Consider the following 16,513-nt stretch of genomic DNA (forward strand, 5'->3'; position numbering starts at 1 on the left):
TTTTATTTGTTCTTCACATTTAAATATCAGGTCTTTGTAAACTTCCTAACTTATAATAGTGACAAATTAGCAGAACTAGGACATCATAAGACTGGAAATTGAGAAGTTGGAGAAAAAAAATATTCTGAACTGTTACAGACTGTTTACATTTCTGCATGTTAGTAACTAAGAACTTCTCTCTATATTCTTATAGAAGTGTATTATTTTAAAAAGTCAGTCACCCCCTCTCCTTTTAACTAAAGGCCATTTGACTATGTTTCCCAATCAAAACTGGAGATGTTGAGACCTGGTTTATAGAAACCAAAAGACTCAGAAGGAAGCTAAGCCATAAATTAATACTAATATGGGGAGGATATCCCGTGTTTTCAAACTTCTCCTTTTAAGAATAACTAAAAGTTTCTTCTATCAACTTTCATTTAGAAGCAATTTCTCTTTTCCCACAAGAGTAAAGCTTTAAGGCCAGAAGGGGGAAAAAACGGCATGAATGTACTTTTTAGCACAGCAGATACGCAAACACTTTTTTCTCTCAGTACCCAAAAGTATTCTGTTAATGCACCACTTTCTACTAAACCAATTGCAAACAAATCTTTAACTTAAAGTTATGGCTGTTCATACATAATCTGTTACCTGGATTTATTTAAAAAAAAAAGGCAGAAGGCCTCTCTAGCCACCTAATCACCATATCAATGACACATGCCACAACAGAGAAGCACTAGTTTATTTGATTGATCATGGTAGATAAACTCCAAATAACAGAGAAATTAACAAATGCTTGACATTTGCTCAACATCCATTATTCTGACACCGCTTTCAGGATTTCAAAGCCTGGGAGTATGCTTAATCAACATTCATATTCCCTAGTGAGCTACAGGCACCATATTGCGCCCCGCCTTAGTACTGATGAAAACTGCATATTGGCCATTTCCAAAATGTTCTGGGACTCCACACAGGGCCCCTTCTCTCCCTTGTTCCTGTTCTGCAGTTTTCTTTTAAACACTTCCAAGACAAAAGCATCTGCCAGTTTTTCTCTCTGGGGATGTATGCAAAATGAACTTAACAGTTTTAAGGCAGGAGAAACCCTCACATCTAAATTCATTCATAGGACAGAAAAGGGCCTAAGAGGCCTCTCTAGGGACAAAACCCTGCTGAAATTTTCCCCGACAACAGTGGGAGCTTTATAAAATCTAAGTCCAGACAATTTCCAATTCAAATGCCCAGCATAGCATGACCTTTGTCAGATCCATGAGCCCTAGATGCACCCACTATTTTTTTATTCTAACCAGCACAGACATTAGACAGGGCACTACTGCTAAGCAGGAGGTTGAATATTTGCATGCTCTTCTATTGTGAAAATGTAACAGTGACAGCACTGTGTCGAATTCTTTTCCCCCTAGAACTTTAACTCCATAGGAGAGGCATAGCTGACAGATGACTCTCCCAACATCTGTGTTATGTACACTGCACAGCTGAGGAACCTTGGATCACTGTCACGGCTTCTTGGAGATGACCTACACCTTTCTTGTATCCACCCACGAACGAAAAAGTGAAATAAAAATTTGAAAACGCCATTTTTTTTAAATGAAAAGTAAATATGGCAAGAAAGATTAACATAATTTAGTCATTAAGCTGTTCACATAGCAGCTCACCATATGTTGTATAAATGTCCTATACAAAATAATTTATCAGACCTGACACGTTGCACATCATATTGTATTATTTAATACGCTTACTAAAATTTCATGGATCAAGTGCCACCTCTGAAAGCATACAGAAAACCCTAGAAAATGCTTCTTCATCATCCATGATTTATTTTGATTACCTTTTACAGCTACATGATAAAGTGGAACTTGCAAAATTACGAGGTTGAGGTTTACACAGCTATTGCTTCATATACTAAAATATAACAAATGGCTTCATGTCTATATACCATTTTACCTGCACTTAATATTCAGACGCACATTAAACTAAGCATGTTGCTTTCCACTGCGTACTTTAATAATTTTAGCTGGTTATTTCAGTACATATCCTGATCCACTAATGCAAAGCTCCACTTAGATGTATATATACACATATATATCTATCTCAAGGGATCTTTACATATATATATATATATATATTTTCCCTTGATAAAGAGTCTAAAGAGTCAAGAACTACAAAATAAACTAAAGCAAACAATTAATGTGATACATATTGACTAATCCAAATCTGTCTACATAGAAATATATTAATTTCTACACAGCAGCTGAAACATTTGAATAGTATTTTAAAATTGAGAACTAGAATGGCAAGCATCTACACCCAGACAAATGGACAAAATTCTCTATCCAGAAACCTCAAAAATCACAAAAATAAGTATGTGTAAGAATGATTGCTAGTCATTGGTGAGACCTGTGTCTAAACAGTAAATTAAAACAAAACGTGTAAGCAGGAAACCTGTGGGTAATAGTTCCTCGGCAACCAGTAGGATTTGTTTGGAAAAAAAACACTATGCACTTGGAGGATATACCAAATGGATAGATACAGCTAGAAAAATATTTAGACTGAAACCATGCGCTTATTTCATAAGGGACCATTCTCCTTTCTCTCTCTCAGACCATTGATGTCAAAGGAACACACTATTAATGAGACAAAAAATGGCCAATAATTAAATTCTCTTGTTTCTAATAATAGGATAAAGGAAAATATATTCCTGTGTCAGATAACTCATTGCAATGAGGTCATTAAACGCTGCATTTGGAACGGGACTTGCTTGGCCTGTTGGAGTACCTGCCAACTAGTCAAAGCAAATCTTCCTCTTTAAGCTCTGTAAGAACCAGAAATCTAGCTTATGAGTTATTTTTATCTTTTTATCTTTTGTGTATCCCAGATAATGTGCTTGCTGAGGAAGACACATTGCTCAGCTGTGTTGAAAGCTGAAGGACAGCTGCACTGACAACATGCATTTTATATTAATGCTGGAAATGGCTAATGTTCAATAGCCTTTTCATCTGTAGGAACCTACCCTCACTCTCTGGCTATGGGTTATCGTACTTTCCACCAGCTGTAGCCTCATAATGCGCATCTGCATTCCACAGAAGTGCAACAAAGAAATGGACATTATCAGTACCAATAGTGGACTGATAAGAAGTTCATCCATCTCCTAGCCAACCACAAACAGAAATAGAGATACCTTGGGTCAGCATTGCTACCTGGATCCTCAATTAACAATGAGGAACTCCAGAAGACCCCTTACATTAATTCAGTCTCAGAACTGACTCAATTTTGGACATGGTTTTTATGTTGTCTTTGAAACAGTTTCCAACAGGCTGTGTTACAGCCCTGGTTTGAGAGCCCCAGGACAAAGCTCTCTGGGGCTCCTGGCACACAGGGCAGTCCCAGTGGGGGAATCACAGCTGTGCCTGTGGGGAGGAGAGGATGGGTCAGGTGACCCAAACAGACCAATCACAGTGTTCCTTCCCATGTGATCAGTATAAAAGGGCCCCTGAGAAGAGCCCTGGGGCCTTTGGTGCTGCTGTGCTGGGAGGGTTGTTGAGGGCTGTTTGTCATCTCTCCCCAGCCTGCTGGAGCTCCTGCCTCCTGTTTCCATACTGCAGAGGAGCACCATTCATTGGGACAGGTTGCCTTCCCCTGCCTCTCTGGGGTGGGAACAGCACGGCTGCTCCATGGCTTCCTTTTCTGGTTTTTTTGGACTGTCATCGGGACTCTGGGCTTCGTTGCTCCAATCTGAGACTTGTCCACTCATGGCCTAGTTGCCATCCAGAAGGCATGGGTTCTGTATTAACATATTCTTTTGTAGCTTTGAATATATTTGCATACTATATGTATCTGAATATAGATGTATTCGAGTCCCGTTTGGTCCCCATGTGTTGCCAGATCTAGTCAAGAGGTGGCATCCCTGGTGACAGGGAGGCTGGATTAAAATGATCTCTAAGGTCCCTTCTAGCCTAGGCCATTCTATGATTCCATGGTTCATTGTTATTGTTAGTATTATTTTCTTTTTCATTAAACTGATTCAAGCTTTTTTCCAATCTCAAAGTCTCTCTCCCTGCTTCTTCTGTTATCCTCCCCTGGGAGAGTGCTGAGGGCATCATAGAGAGCATCTGTCAGAGTTTAGTGGCTGGCTCAGCCTTAAACTTCAACAATTACACACGAGACTTCCATTGCTATCACACAGGTCTTATTCAAAGCAGTATTTGACAACATTCTGCTTTCTCTGGAAGAAGAATGTGTACTACCTTAGGACATTTTTATTCAGTGTTGAACCTTCTGGAGGTATCTGGGAATGTATGCTATGAAATGCTTCCAAGATCTTATAGGACTAGATACAGATATGCAAATAGAGGACACTTCCCCCAAAGTAAAAGCCCTCTTCAGCACCACATCTTGACCTGAAGCCATTTTGCCAATTTGGATGGACAGCAACACTGAACTATCCTATTTGGATGGGAAGGATAAAACAGGGGACTGAAGTTCAAGAATTCTCCAGCAGAAAGCAATGAGACTGTCACTATCAATCAGGCTACTGGATATTCTGGAGTGTGCACTAGAAGGGATAATATATCCCCATTCATATTACTACCACATTCAAAATGTTATAGACTGTAGAATCAAAAAAAACCACAACAACAAAACATGTAGGAAGAGGAACCTTCAGATACATAAAAATGCTTTAGCTGCTGACAAAGCAGAAGTTTTTGACCTAAGGGGTTCACAAACCAAACTGTTTTTTCCTACAGCAGGTGCAGAGTCCTGTTTGGCAAATTTAAGTCTGCTGACAAGAAGTTCACTCACTTTGAATTCTTCATTTGAAGTCCATGGACAACAAGGACTCCATGAAATACAAGCTGAAAACTAATGATAGAGCATGAAATCTTCGCACGCCAACGGGAGTTTGAAATCTAGATGTGTGGTACCAATCAGTCAAACAAACAAATGAACAAGGCTTTTAACCATCACTGGATCTGAAGAAAACACCCTACTTCCAGTGCTCTTGGTTTTTTCAGTAACTCTATCAGGCTTGTCTTAGAAGACAATTCTAGTACGTATTCCATTTTCCTACAGAAATTAATCCTTACGATTATTTCATTCAGTTTGAAGTACCATACAAGCTTCTGAGACTTCCACAAGGCAACGAGATACGGTATTGTCATCAGGAACTTAAAAGAACAAACAATTAAAAAATTACTCTCATGAAAGCATGTATGTTATTTTACTAAGCAATAGGATAAGCTATGGGGCATATATCAGGACCAAAAATGGTTGTAGTCATTAATTTAAGTAATAAATCACAGGTCCTGCCAACAAATGACAGCAAACAGATGCTAACAAGAAAATGTATTATTTAATATTGTCATGTGTTATAAAAATGTAAGTGTTTAGGACATGTCCTAAATTTTTATAATAATATGCATTTAATACATTACTGTTTTGACACATACAAGAATCAAATTTATAGGTCTCATTTGGCACTTGCTTTCTCTTCTGTGAACACAGAATGGATTCCTGAGGGAAAAAAAAGCTCAAGAAGTGAATGTTTCATATAGATGTTTGCAACAAGATCAAGTTCTTTGTCTTGCTGACTTGAAGTAAATATCATAAGCACTGAATCTCATTAGAAAATGAAAATCAACATATTTGCTTTTATGTAAACAGAAGTTTTCCCTCAAAGTTCCCAGGAAATTCAGCTATAAAGTTCATCTATATATATGGACAGCAAGAGATCTTATCATTTGCTACAGAGTTTCTTCCATGCAATTATTACAAAGAGAATGTCAGTATTGAGTTAACTTTCAATAAGCCTACTAAGTTATAAAAATAGCAAAAGTTTTATTTTCCATTGTATCTTATTATTAGTTTCATGCATCAGTTTAAACAACACCATGGAACGTTACAATGACTTTCACCAACTGTATCCCTCGCAAGAATGCCAAAACCAACTCAATATCCCTGTTAGTTACTAAAAACGTTATCTATTCCCTTCCTTCCACTCATAGCTGCCTTCCTTTCAGGACTCTGAAATCCGGACAGTACGATGACCTGATGCAAGTACTGACATCAGAAAAACACAGGAATCACAATTATGCATTTTGGCAAACCCAGCCACACTAAAGAGAACCCCTGTGCACACACCTCTTCCAGCACTGCCCTTCAACCGCTGTACAGCCTGCTGCAGGATGGTCAATTGTGTCTAAGAAGATCACAGCTTTTTCCAAAGATTTTTGTTTTACTTTAAGGGAACTGTTTGGATACTAGCATTCCTGTATGCATTCTTCTTTGCTTTCATTTTCAATCAACTCCTCCAGGTATTAGCACAGTTCCTTTCTCAGAAGTGTTTCACTCAATGCTTTAAAACACTTGAGGAAGCAGTGATCAGAGTATGGAAACTAAATTTTCTTCATTAAATCTACTGAAGCAGATATTAAAAATGCATTTAATATACTGGGGATGGCTGGTGGGCATCACTGACTGTGACAGGCCAGTTACTGATGAGCTGCTGTCAGACGGCCTTCTCAGCAGGGATCTGTGTCTAAGGCTGCTGAAGGACAGCAATATCTTCCCTTGTGTGTAAGCTCTATTCATCTCCCAAGTATTTACTAAATCACAGACCTCTGCACACAAACCCAGTGTTTCAGCGCATGCTAACGAATGATGGATGGCCTAGTCAATTCGTTATGTCCTGAAAGTGCGATTTCCTGCCATTCCAATCATCAAACCTCTAGAGCCTTCAGAGCTGATCAGTCCTGGAGAATATATTTTGCAGGCTCTATTAAAGGAGTAGAGGTTCTTTCCATTAGTCTCAAACTTTTTTTTTTCCTGGCTGATTTAAAGAGAAGTCCCTCGTTCCAACTGCACTGCTGCTACCACTCTTTATCTCTGTGAAGTATTCAGGGTATGTGCTGTTAGCATGTTAGTAAAATTGCACTCCTGGAATACCAGCTAGGTGAAAATAAAGATTTTGTTTGTGACAAGTATAAAACACAACAATCTCTTATTTAAATTAACCTATACGTCTTTATCATGTAACCTAGACAACCCCCAAAACATTTTGTAACTTAGCTTCTTTGATCAAATACCTTTTACACCACGGGAGTGCTCAAAAGAACCCATTTTCTTTATATTTGCCTAGTGAAACATATCAGAGCTCTCTTAATTGTATTCCTCCTAAAAGCATAAGCCACTTAGGAATAAACTTCCAGTGTTCCAAAGACTGGTTGGCTGTCAGAGAAATAAAGTTTCTAGATTTCACCCTTTTCATAGTGCGGCAATACACTTGACAGTCTTTATTCTACATGCTAGAGGGGAAATTTTATTTAGCTTACCTATTCAATGATCTATAGGAGCGGAATATACATACCTCACACTTCTTACTCTGAAACACTGAGCTTAGTCCACAGCTGCTGAAACTGTCTACAGTTCAGCATGGTTTTTGAAAGTGGTATGAACATATATGAGTAAACTTTAGGTAAATAAGCATTTGTTTTCTCTGAAATGCAAAGACCTTTGATTTTTGTGCTTGCTAGGTGTGATCCAGCCATAGCCAGAGCAAACCAATCCACATTGCCCTACCATTCACCTCAACCTTGACCTGGAGATTAAACTCACTTTTATTGCACACAAAGGTCATCTGCGTTAGGTCAAAATTCAAAGTCCCTTGTCAGCCAAGGTTGATATATTCCAACCTTTCCTACTCTAATGCATCAAATTTTTCAGGGTGAGGTCATATTCAGCAGACAGTGTATTCAGCAATTTATCGTGCCATTGTAATATAGCCTAGAATATGACTGTCCCCAAAACAACACATGAATAAAATATTTTCCCCTCTGATGTCGCAAATCTCCTCTGCTCATAAAGCTTAAACCTACAGTTGTTTCCAGGCTTCAGAAGAATGACACAGAATGGACCTGTTTCCAAAATACAATCAAGAATTACAATTTTTATCATCATTGTCCTTAAGCATAAACAACATGAACACAAGGGTATCTTGAAATCCACAAGTCAATTAAAATGCACATATGTTTAGTGTTAAAACTTCCACTTCATCCTTCTAACAACTACCATAATCTGCCCCTTAAATCTACAGACATCTGTTGGCCTATCTGATGACACCAGGCTTGCTTTAGACTGAAATACTTAGAAAAAACAGTGGCACAAGACTTACATTCCTATGCTAATGTTGATTAATACAACCATGGAATTTGTGAAGTCGCAAAAAGCATAATCAAATTTAACTTCATTATGTGCACTGTGACCAAGCCAACTCCCCTAGCTTTCACATTTTAGAGGATTTTCTTTCGTTCTCTTTCTTTCCTTTTCTTTTTTTCTTAGGTCCCTTTCTTTTTTCCCCCCCTTCTCTTTCTCTTTTCCCATTTTCCCCTTTCCTCCCTTTCTTTTTCTTTTTTTTTAACTCTTGCATTTTCTCTCTTTTTCCTCGTCTACACCTTTTTCTGTATTTTCTTTCTTTTTTTTCTCCTTCTTTCTTTTTCTGCCTCCATCTTCCTTTTCTTCTGTATTAAACAAGAGCACTTAACACACAGCTACAAGAGACTCAGAATGCATTTTCAAATTATAGGGAAATAATCTCCACATCTGCTTTACGAGGTCCCCTCCAATCATTGTATTAAGACTGGCTTCTAAGTGGTTTCTATAAATTCCTCAGGGCCAAAAAGGCTTTCCCTTTACTCAGCCAAAATAAATTTCACAAGTTTAGTAAGTTGTGTTCTGTGTAATTTTATTTTTTTTTTAATAAAATGAACTGCACTCCCATATGGCAGCATTTCCTATACTGGAAGGGGAAAAGCTTAAGAAAGAAGGAAGAGACTTATCAGTACTCAAGAATTCAGAAAGTACAACCTTAATTTTCATTGTGTGTTTCAAGTAAAACTTCAAGACTAACCTTTAAAATAACCGTGCGTTTTGGTAGGATGGACAACATACGTGAGAATGCTTGTAAGGAAGAGGATGACTACACTTACAAAGATTGTAACAGAAAACTACAACGAACTTCCCCCAAAACTAACTTTCGTCTTGACACATGCTTATACATTTATCAACTTTCTAATTAATAGGTAACATGCAAACAACAACTGAAAAAAGCCTGTTTCATCTCTTTCCAAACCAATCCAGAAGGCACTCAGGTCCTGAAGACTCAGAATTGGCATTGCCAAAATACGAATTTTCTGTCTAAATCCTGTCAGTATTGGAGAGCCCTATAACTGAGCAAATCTATATCTCCCATTCTACTCTGAAAGTCATTAGCTAGCTTTTAAATAAGTATCTTATATTTACTGTTATGAATGATGGGAGATAAAGAGATCTTCTGAGTTCCATGATGATTTAGTTAATTTCCGTCACGCAACACCTTGTAGTACAGGCAAGGATTAGTATCCTTCCTATTTAGGGTTATAGCATAAGAAGGCAGTTTCTTAGCAAGACATACCAAATCCAACCAATTACAAGTTCTTTAAGGCTTGCTCTCAGGCATGTAAGTGAAATGAGAAAACCTATACCACACTCTGGTTTAGCTTACCCAAGTTGTAATATCTTACAGCACATTTCCCACCAAGGGTTCAAATAGAGAGAACATCTTTCCAAAGGGGACAGTATCAGTTTGGAGCTCATATAATTACTCTCCATAGTGATTTTTTTATTTCTTTTAAAGATTATTTTGAATATGCTATATCTTGTGTAGGTCATCTCTGAAAATTCATATATTGTTAATTTTTTTTTCCAAATAATAAGCCAAGACCTCTTTCTCATCTCTTATTATCAATGTGTTTAGCTGTAGGGTCAAATGCAGCTTCAAGTATATAACAAATTCTAACTTATATCAGATTTCTGCTAGATGTAATAGACAAAACCAAACAGTAGTGTAAGGCTTTCTTTATTCTGAAGTCTAACTTCAAAGAGGAAAAAAGAAATACAAAACTTAAAAATTCTACTCTTTTCATAGCTGCTTTAGCTATGTGTTTCAGATCATTTAAAGATGGAAAGTATTTGGCATTTCAAAATAGGATAGAAATATACCAATGGCCATTTAACCTCTCCCTCCAAGTCTCTGCATCTCCTACTAATGTCCACTTTCTTTTCTCTCATGACCTGGTCTACTGATATTAACGAGGTGGTTTATATAGGCAGAGCATGAATTTATTTCACAGATAAGCAGTGAAAATATAGAAAAGCAGAGGGAGCTTAAATTGAGCCTTTATAATTTTCAATAAAAGAAAGAAGTTTCCAGCACTCATAGGCACAAAGGCAACTTTTTAAATGAGATTTGAGGACTGACCTGCTGGAGAGCAGCGTAGGAGAAAGGGACCGGGGTGTTCCAGTGGACAGCAGGACGACCATGAGCCAGCAATGTGCCCTCGTAGCCAAGAAGGCCAATGGCATCCTGGGGTGTATTAGAAGGGGAGTAGCTGGTAGGTCGTGAGAGGTTCTCCTGCCCCTCTGCTCTGCCCTGGTGAGGCCACATCTGGAATCTTGTGTCCAGTTTTGGGCCCGTCAGCTCAAGAGAGACAGGGAACTGCTTGAGAGAGTCCAGCCCAGAGCCACAAAGATGATGAAGGGAGTGGAACATCTCCCTTATGAGGAAAGGCTGAAGGAGCTGGGTCTCTTTAGCTTGGAGAAGAGGAGGCTGAGGGGTGACCTCATAGATGTTTATAAATATGTCAAGGTCGAGTATCAGGAGGATCGTACCAAGTTTTCAGTGGTGTCCAATCACATGACAAGGGGCAACGGGTACAAGCTTGAACACAGAAAGTTCCACAAAAATACCAGCAAAAGCTTTTTCACTGTGCGGGTGACAGAGCACTGGCACAGGCTGCCCAGGGAGGTTGTGGAGTCTCCTTCTTTGGAGACATTCAAAACTTGCCTGGATACATTCTTGTGCGATCTACTGTAGATGATCCTGCTCCAGCAGGGGGGCTGGACTAGATGATCTTTTGAGCTCCCTTCCAATCCCTGACATTCTGTGATTCTATGATTTACTAGATCAGTGAATAAAACCAGCCTAGTTCCTCTGCTTTCCAAAATAATTAACGAACTACTCAAAAGAGCAGAAAGAGCAGGACAAGTAATAAACAAGAATGATGACAGTTTTGCTATGATGAGGGCCCTTCCAGGCAGAAGAGAGTGCAGCTCTTCCAGGCAGAAGAGAGGCAACCTACTGGGGTCACGCACCGGTAAGTTGCCTGCTCCTAGGTGTGATTTCCTTGTCTAATATCCCTGTGCTTCAGTCCTGAGCCTACAGCTCAGAAATCCACACAGACAGTGAGCTGTCTTCTGCTCCTGAGCATCACTGTTCTCCTTCCTGGGGAAGAGCAGCACCACGGAGCACCAGAGCAGAGGACACCTTCCACCTTGATTCAGTCTCCAGGTTGTATTAGCAACAGATACCAGGACACAGAAATGGAGGGGGAAAAAAAAAAAAAAGAAGAAAGAGAAATAAAACTGGGTGGAAGAGGAAAGAGGCCTATTTATCCTCAACTCTAAAAAACAAAAAGAGAGGCAACAATGACACTGGAAAAGAGAAAGAAAAAATGTTAACTCAGCCCTAAGCAGGTAAAAAAAATAACATTGATGCCACGCATTTGAACTTCTTTAGGGCCTTTGATTCAGTATGAAGTATCAGTGAGAAAGTGATAAAAATGAGCAAATAATAAGTAGATTATATTTTCCAATTTACACTGGGAGACCTTACCATGCAGATACATTTTTGTAAAATGAAAAATCTTACTGAGATGTTTTCCAGGCCTGGTGTCATTTAATAAAGCTATCAGTAATGTGAACAAAGAGCAACATAATTACTGAAAATGTTTGTAAAACCTGAAGTGATATTAAGTAATGAAGAAGATAGCTCATGAATACAGAAGAACGTGCATCACTTGATATGTTCTGGGAACAAAGACTGTGTAGTCCATTAATCAGACACGAAGTTACATTTATTAAAACCAAAAACCCATATTCAAATATCAAGTATATCAATATGAACCTGTGCATCACGTTTTTCTCTTGCTTAATGGAAAAAAAAAAAAGGATGGGGAACTCACACACGACCATTCTCTCACTTTATGCCTGCTTCCCTTACCTTTTGCTGTAAGAAAAGCTCTTCCTGATCACTAGGAAGGAAGCTTTCACAGAAGGGACACAAACAGGACAGCACTTTTTTGAATAGATTTACCGAAGAAAAGTGAAGACCTGCACAGAGCAGCCGCTATAAATTCTAATACATTGAAATCCTAGTACTTTGAAACTCTCTATAAACACAGTTTGCACTCCAATAGGCTCAAACAAGAACACTTCTTTTACAGGAATAAAAGTGAAGATGCTGAAAGCGAAGTTGGGCTACAGGTGTGTTTAACAACTTTAAGAGAAACAATGCAAACTGCACTAATTGTGCTATGGAAAAACACAGCAGTCATAGATGGAATGAAATACATTTCACAACAGTTCAGTGCAAGAACTTGAGAAGCACGGGTCCTGGCATCTCTAAAAGATGCAAGGCTACCGAGCTGACTTGCACCTTTGGAAAGTTTCTGGAATTCCCAATTCAAGCACAACATAGTGTAAGAAATTCAAAGACTCAGAACAGAACTAAACCAGGAAAAACCCTGCAGAGTTAAAAAACAAGATAGTACTGTAATGAATTGGGTCAGCAAACTTCACACCCTTCGAAAGCTTGGTAGAGACCAGAGGAAGATTCAGTCAAGTAAACTGTAGTATTCAATCAGAATTGGATAGGAAGAGGCGCAGCACAACATGCAAAAGGTATAGTTTTGAGAAGGATCTAGTCATTTGTCAATTGTGTTTGACTGGTAAGAAGCTTTAGGCAGTTTCTGAAGTGAAACTATGTATTTGCCATATACAAAAAAAATCAGATTCTTTTTCTCACAGCAGCAACTAAGCTGAAGTACTAGAATATCAGCTTGGGTATGAATCAAACTCTTAGAAGCTGGACTTGCCTGGACAAGTTAAAATAGTCTTTGGATACAGTTAAAAGTTTAAATGTCCAACATACATCTAACCTACTCTAGGTAGTTTACCACTAAGGTGATTCTTACACAGAAGATGCTTTTTTTTTGGCAGGTCTAACTACTATTTAAGAGAGAACAACCACTGAAAAGGCAGAGAGTTCCTGCAATACCCTACATTTCCTACAACTAGTCCTAAAATGGAATCCAATTTAAACATTAGGTCTTACTGACAAGAATAGTACCATAGAAAAACGTGAGCCCAGGGCTAAAGAGAAGGCAGAAGAATAAAACACAGAAGTTACAAAGAGAAACACAAGTTATTAGTAAGTAAATAAATTCAGGTGAGAAACAACGCAGAAAAGGTGGTACACTTCAGAAAAGTACAACAAAGAACACAGAGAATTATCAGTTCAGTGTGTATACATCAAGCAGCTCAAAGGAACTACATATCAGTGACCCAATACTGACAGAGATTTATCATGCTTAGCGCTCAGAATTACATTTTGATAATCCTCAGGTCATCCAAAAATCCTGCTGTTAAACTTGAGCACATTAGAAGACAACTGCTAAACGTGTAACAGATACCTCAAGAATAAATAAATAAACCGGCAGCTGGCAGGCATGGGACACAAAATTCAGCATGAACAGAAAAACAATGGCAATTTGATTGCCAAGTTTCTATTTTTGCAAAATAACTGGATTTTAAGCAAAGTAGATCCATATTGTCTGTAATGTTACAAGATTCTAAAAAAATAAGGAAGTCTAAATGCTTGTATAAAGATACTTATAAACAGTATACTTAAAAACAGTACTAGAAGCAGCTTAATTTCGACTATTTGACTTGAATAAATCACACGGCAACACCCTTCTGAAGCAGTAATCTCACCTGCTGAAGCAGTTCAATAATACTTAAGGCCAAACTACCACATTAAAAAAGTTATATAGATTCACAGGTCACATTGGTAGCCACCACATAGTATACCTATGCACACTAAATTATGGTAGTAGGTTTATGGAAATTACAAACTACTTTTAGGGAGAAACTGCAGAACAAGAGCAGGCCCATAATGAAGTGTGAAAGATACTTTGGATACTTTATACAAATAAGGAGCATAAATTGTGAGTCTTCAAGAAACACAACAGGCAAGATAGGAACCAATAGATAAGACAGTATTAGAAAAAAAAAACCCAAAACCAACTTAGTAGATTAATGCAGAAATCCAGAGATTCTCATGATCTATGAGGCAGCAGCAACCAGAAATACTTGAAAACTCAATCTACTTATTGTATTACCCATGGAATACTGATCCTTCCCACAGAAAGACTGGAAGTGCAAGGTGAAAGCAGCTATTATGGATGTTAGTACTTTCCAGTTTGAATCAGCAACTGTTGCCATATAATAATGACAAATTGGTTATGGACACCTTCATCACCTTCCAAGTGCAGTGACAGATTCTGGAATATTTTCTTTAAAAGACTGAATTAGAAAGTTGGAGTGAGGGGTTGGTTTGTTTGATTTTGGTTTTCATAAAGAAAAAAAGGGGCCAAAAAGTCCAGTCAGATCCTTCCCACCCTAGAATAGAATGGCACAGGTTCTAGATTAGAAGAAACTTACTCCACAGTTTTAAAACACATCACTGAAAAAGCCTTCTCTTTTGCACTTAGGATGGCACACAAGTTTACAAATCTCTGCAGCTGGCCTCCTTACAAGACAAAGGGTATGGAGACTACCCAGTTTTCACATTGTAACACATATCTATTTCCACACATCTCCCTTGCTTCTAAGGAAAGCAGTTGCCTTGGAATGTATTTTTTTTTTTTAATTGCATCTCAAAATCATGAGCCCAACAGATTTGGGTACTTCAAACTTTTTCTCTGAGGGTCTTCATTCAAACAGAGGTTACAGCAAACGAAATTCAGGAAAGGCCTACAAGCAGAATTCAGAAGAGGACATTCTCAACTCATACTATGGATAACAAGATAACAGTATGCTAAGCCACCAAATCATGGAAGCAACTAATACAGCTAATCTCTGCTTTTCAGTGCTCACCACACCTGAGTCAGCTGCTTTAAAAAAATACTTGATTTTTTCCTCATGTAACTCTACATGTTGTTAGTATGTAGTTCTACAGGAGTCATCAAGTTCTGAAACTGATTCATCAATAGATCTTTTGCAGCATCAGAGGAGAAAACTGAAAAGTAAAATGTATCAGCAGAAAGGCCTGGTCTTTTTTGGACAAAATTATTTCCCTTGTTACACTCGTGCCTATGGACCTATGTTGGAGGTGGATTCCTACACACAGTGACTCACCTGGCAAACCAATCCAAATTATAACCTTCTTTCAGGTTAGCTTTAGAAGACGACTAGAAAAAGAGAACTTTAGCATGTGTGCGTGTCCACATATATATACACATAAACACTCTCTTCTAATTTCATTAGCAACAAAGTGATAAAGCCACATCTGAGCTCCTTAGACATATGCTGTCAGGGTAAGCGGTTTCCCAAGCTGCAGAAGCACAATGCAAGGGAAGCTGGGTTCCCAGGAATGCACCTCAGCGTGCTCACTGAACCAACCATGTTGTTTTAGCATCACTTCTTCTCCATAACAGGGCTATTTCCTCAGCTTGATTTTTAACTACATTACGCACTTTCCTGAAAAGGAAGAGATTTCACTGACAGTTTAAAAGCTGGAGTTACTGTTGGCTGAAGTTAATGTTTATCTGTTTACTGTAAATTACACACAGTTTCAGTCAGTTTCCTCAGCTACACTTCCGGTAAGACTAGCAAGGCTCACTCAGGAAGCATGGGAACTATTTTTTTGCTTTACTTGCTTCTCTCATCAAAGTAAGAACAGCAGCCAAAAAACTAGTTTTCTGTATAATTCCTGGCGACTTCAGAGACAGCACCATTCCTTTCCCCACAGAACCCAGTTTGGTTTCCTCTCCAATTCAGCACTAGCAAACCTTCTCTCAAACCTGAAAAAAGAGAAAGTCCTTGCAATATGTCCTTTACCACTCCACCGTTGCTGGTAGCAAGCAAATTTTGGCAATGAGGACCGGCGCACGGAGCACATTCTGTCACATACGCCTTTCCATACCAGCCTATGGTCTTTCGCAGATGTCTTCGACAATTCCAAATGCATCCCAGGTGAGGAAGCAAATGAATGCACACAGATAAGAAGATGATGTCTTTTCCTGCCTTCAGCTGCAGAGGAGGACCACGTAAAGACTTACAGGTGCAGAAAGCCCCTTCTCCCTAAGGCCCGGGGCAGCAGCGCTGCAGGCCACATTCCACCCTTGGCCACAGAAGGCCTGAGCCTTCAGACTTCATTCACATAACCAGCTCTCCTTGGTGTCAAAGAGCCGCATAAAGGAACCTGAGAGCTTTTATTTGGACTTGTGGTATGGGACGGAAAAGTGCTTTTTATTTTGTGCTAACCTCTCAGGTCACACCGAGTGTGAAGCGCCCTGCTCCCGCAGTACCTTCAGCCAAGTATCGCTCACCAGTGACGACCGCGTGTGTGTGTCCAAGTGACTTTTTTTAA

At 38.8% G+C, this 16,513-nt stretch overlaps 1 protein-coding gene across 2 annotated transcripts in view; it reads right to left on the reverse strand.

Annotated features, from left to right (window-relative positions):
• LOC104280769 (chromosome unknown open reading frame, human C15orf41) overlaps positions 1-16,513 on the reverse strand; it is a 118,265-nt gene that overhangs the window by 101,520 nt on the left and 232 nt on the right. The window lies entirely within an intron of this gene.

This window comes from Apaloderma vittatum, unplaced genomic scaffold, assembly GCF_000703405.1.
Source record: "Apaloderma vittatum isolate BGI_N311 unplaced genomic scaffold, ASM70340v1 scaffold14971, whole genome shotgun sequence".
NCBI classification, from domain to species: Eukaryota; Metazoa; Chordata; class Aves; order Trogoniformes; family Trogonidae; genus Apaloderma; species Apaloderma vittatum.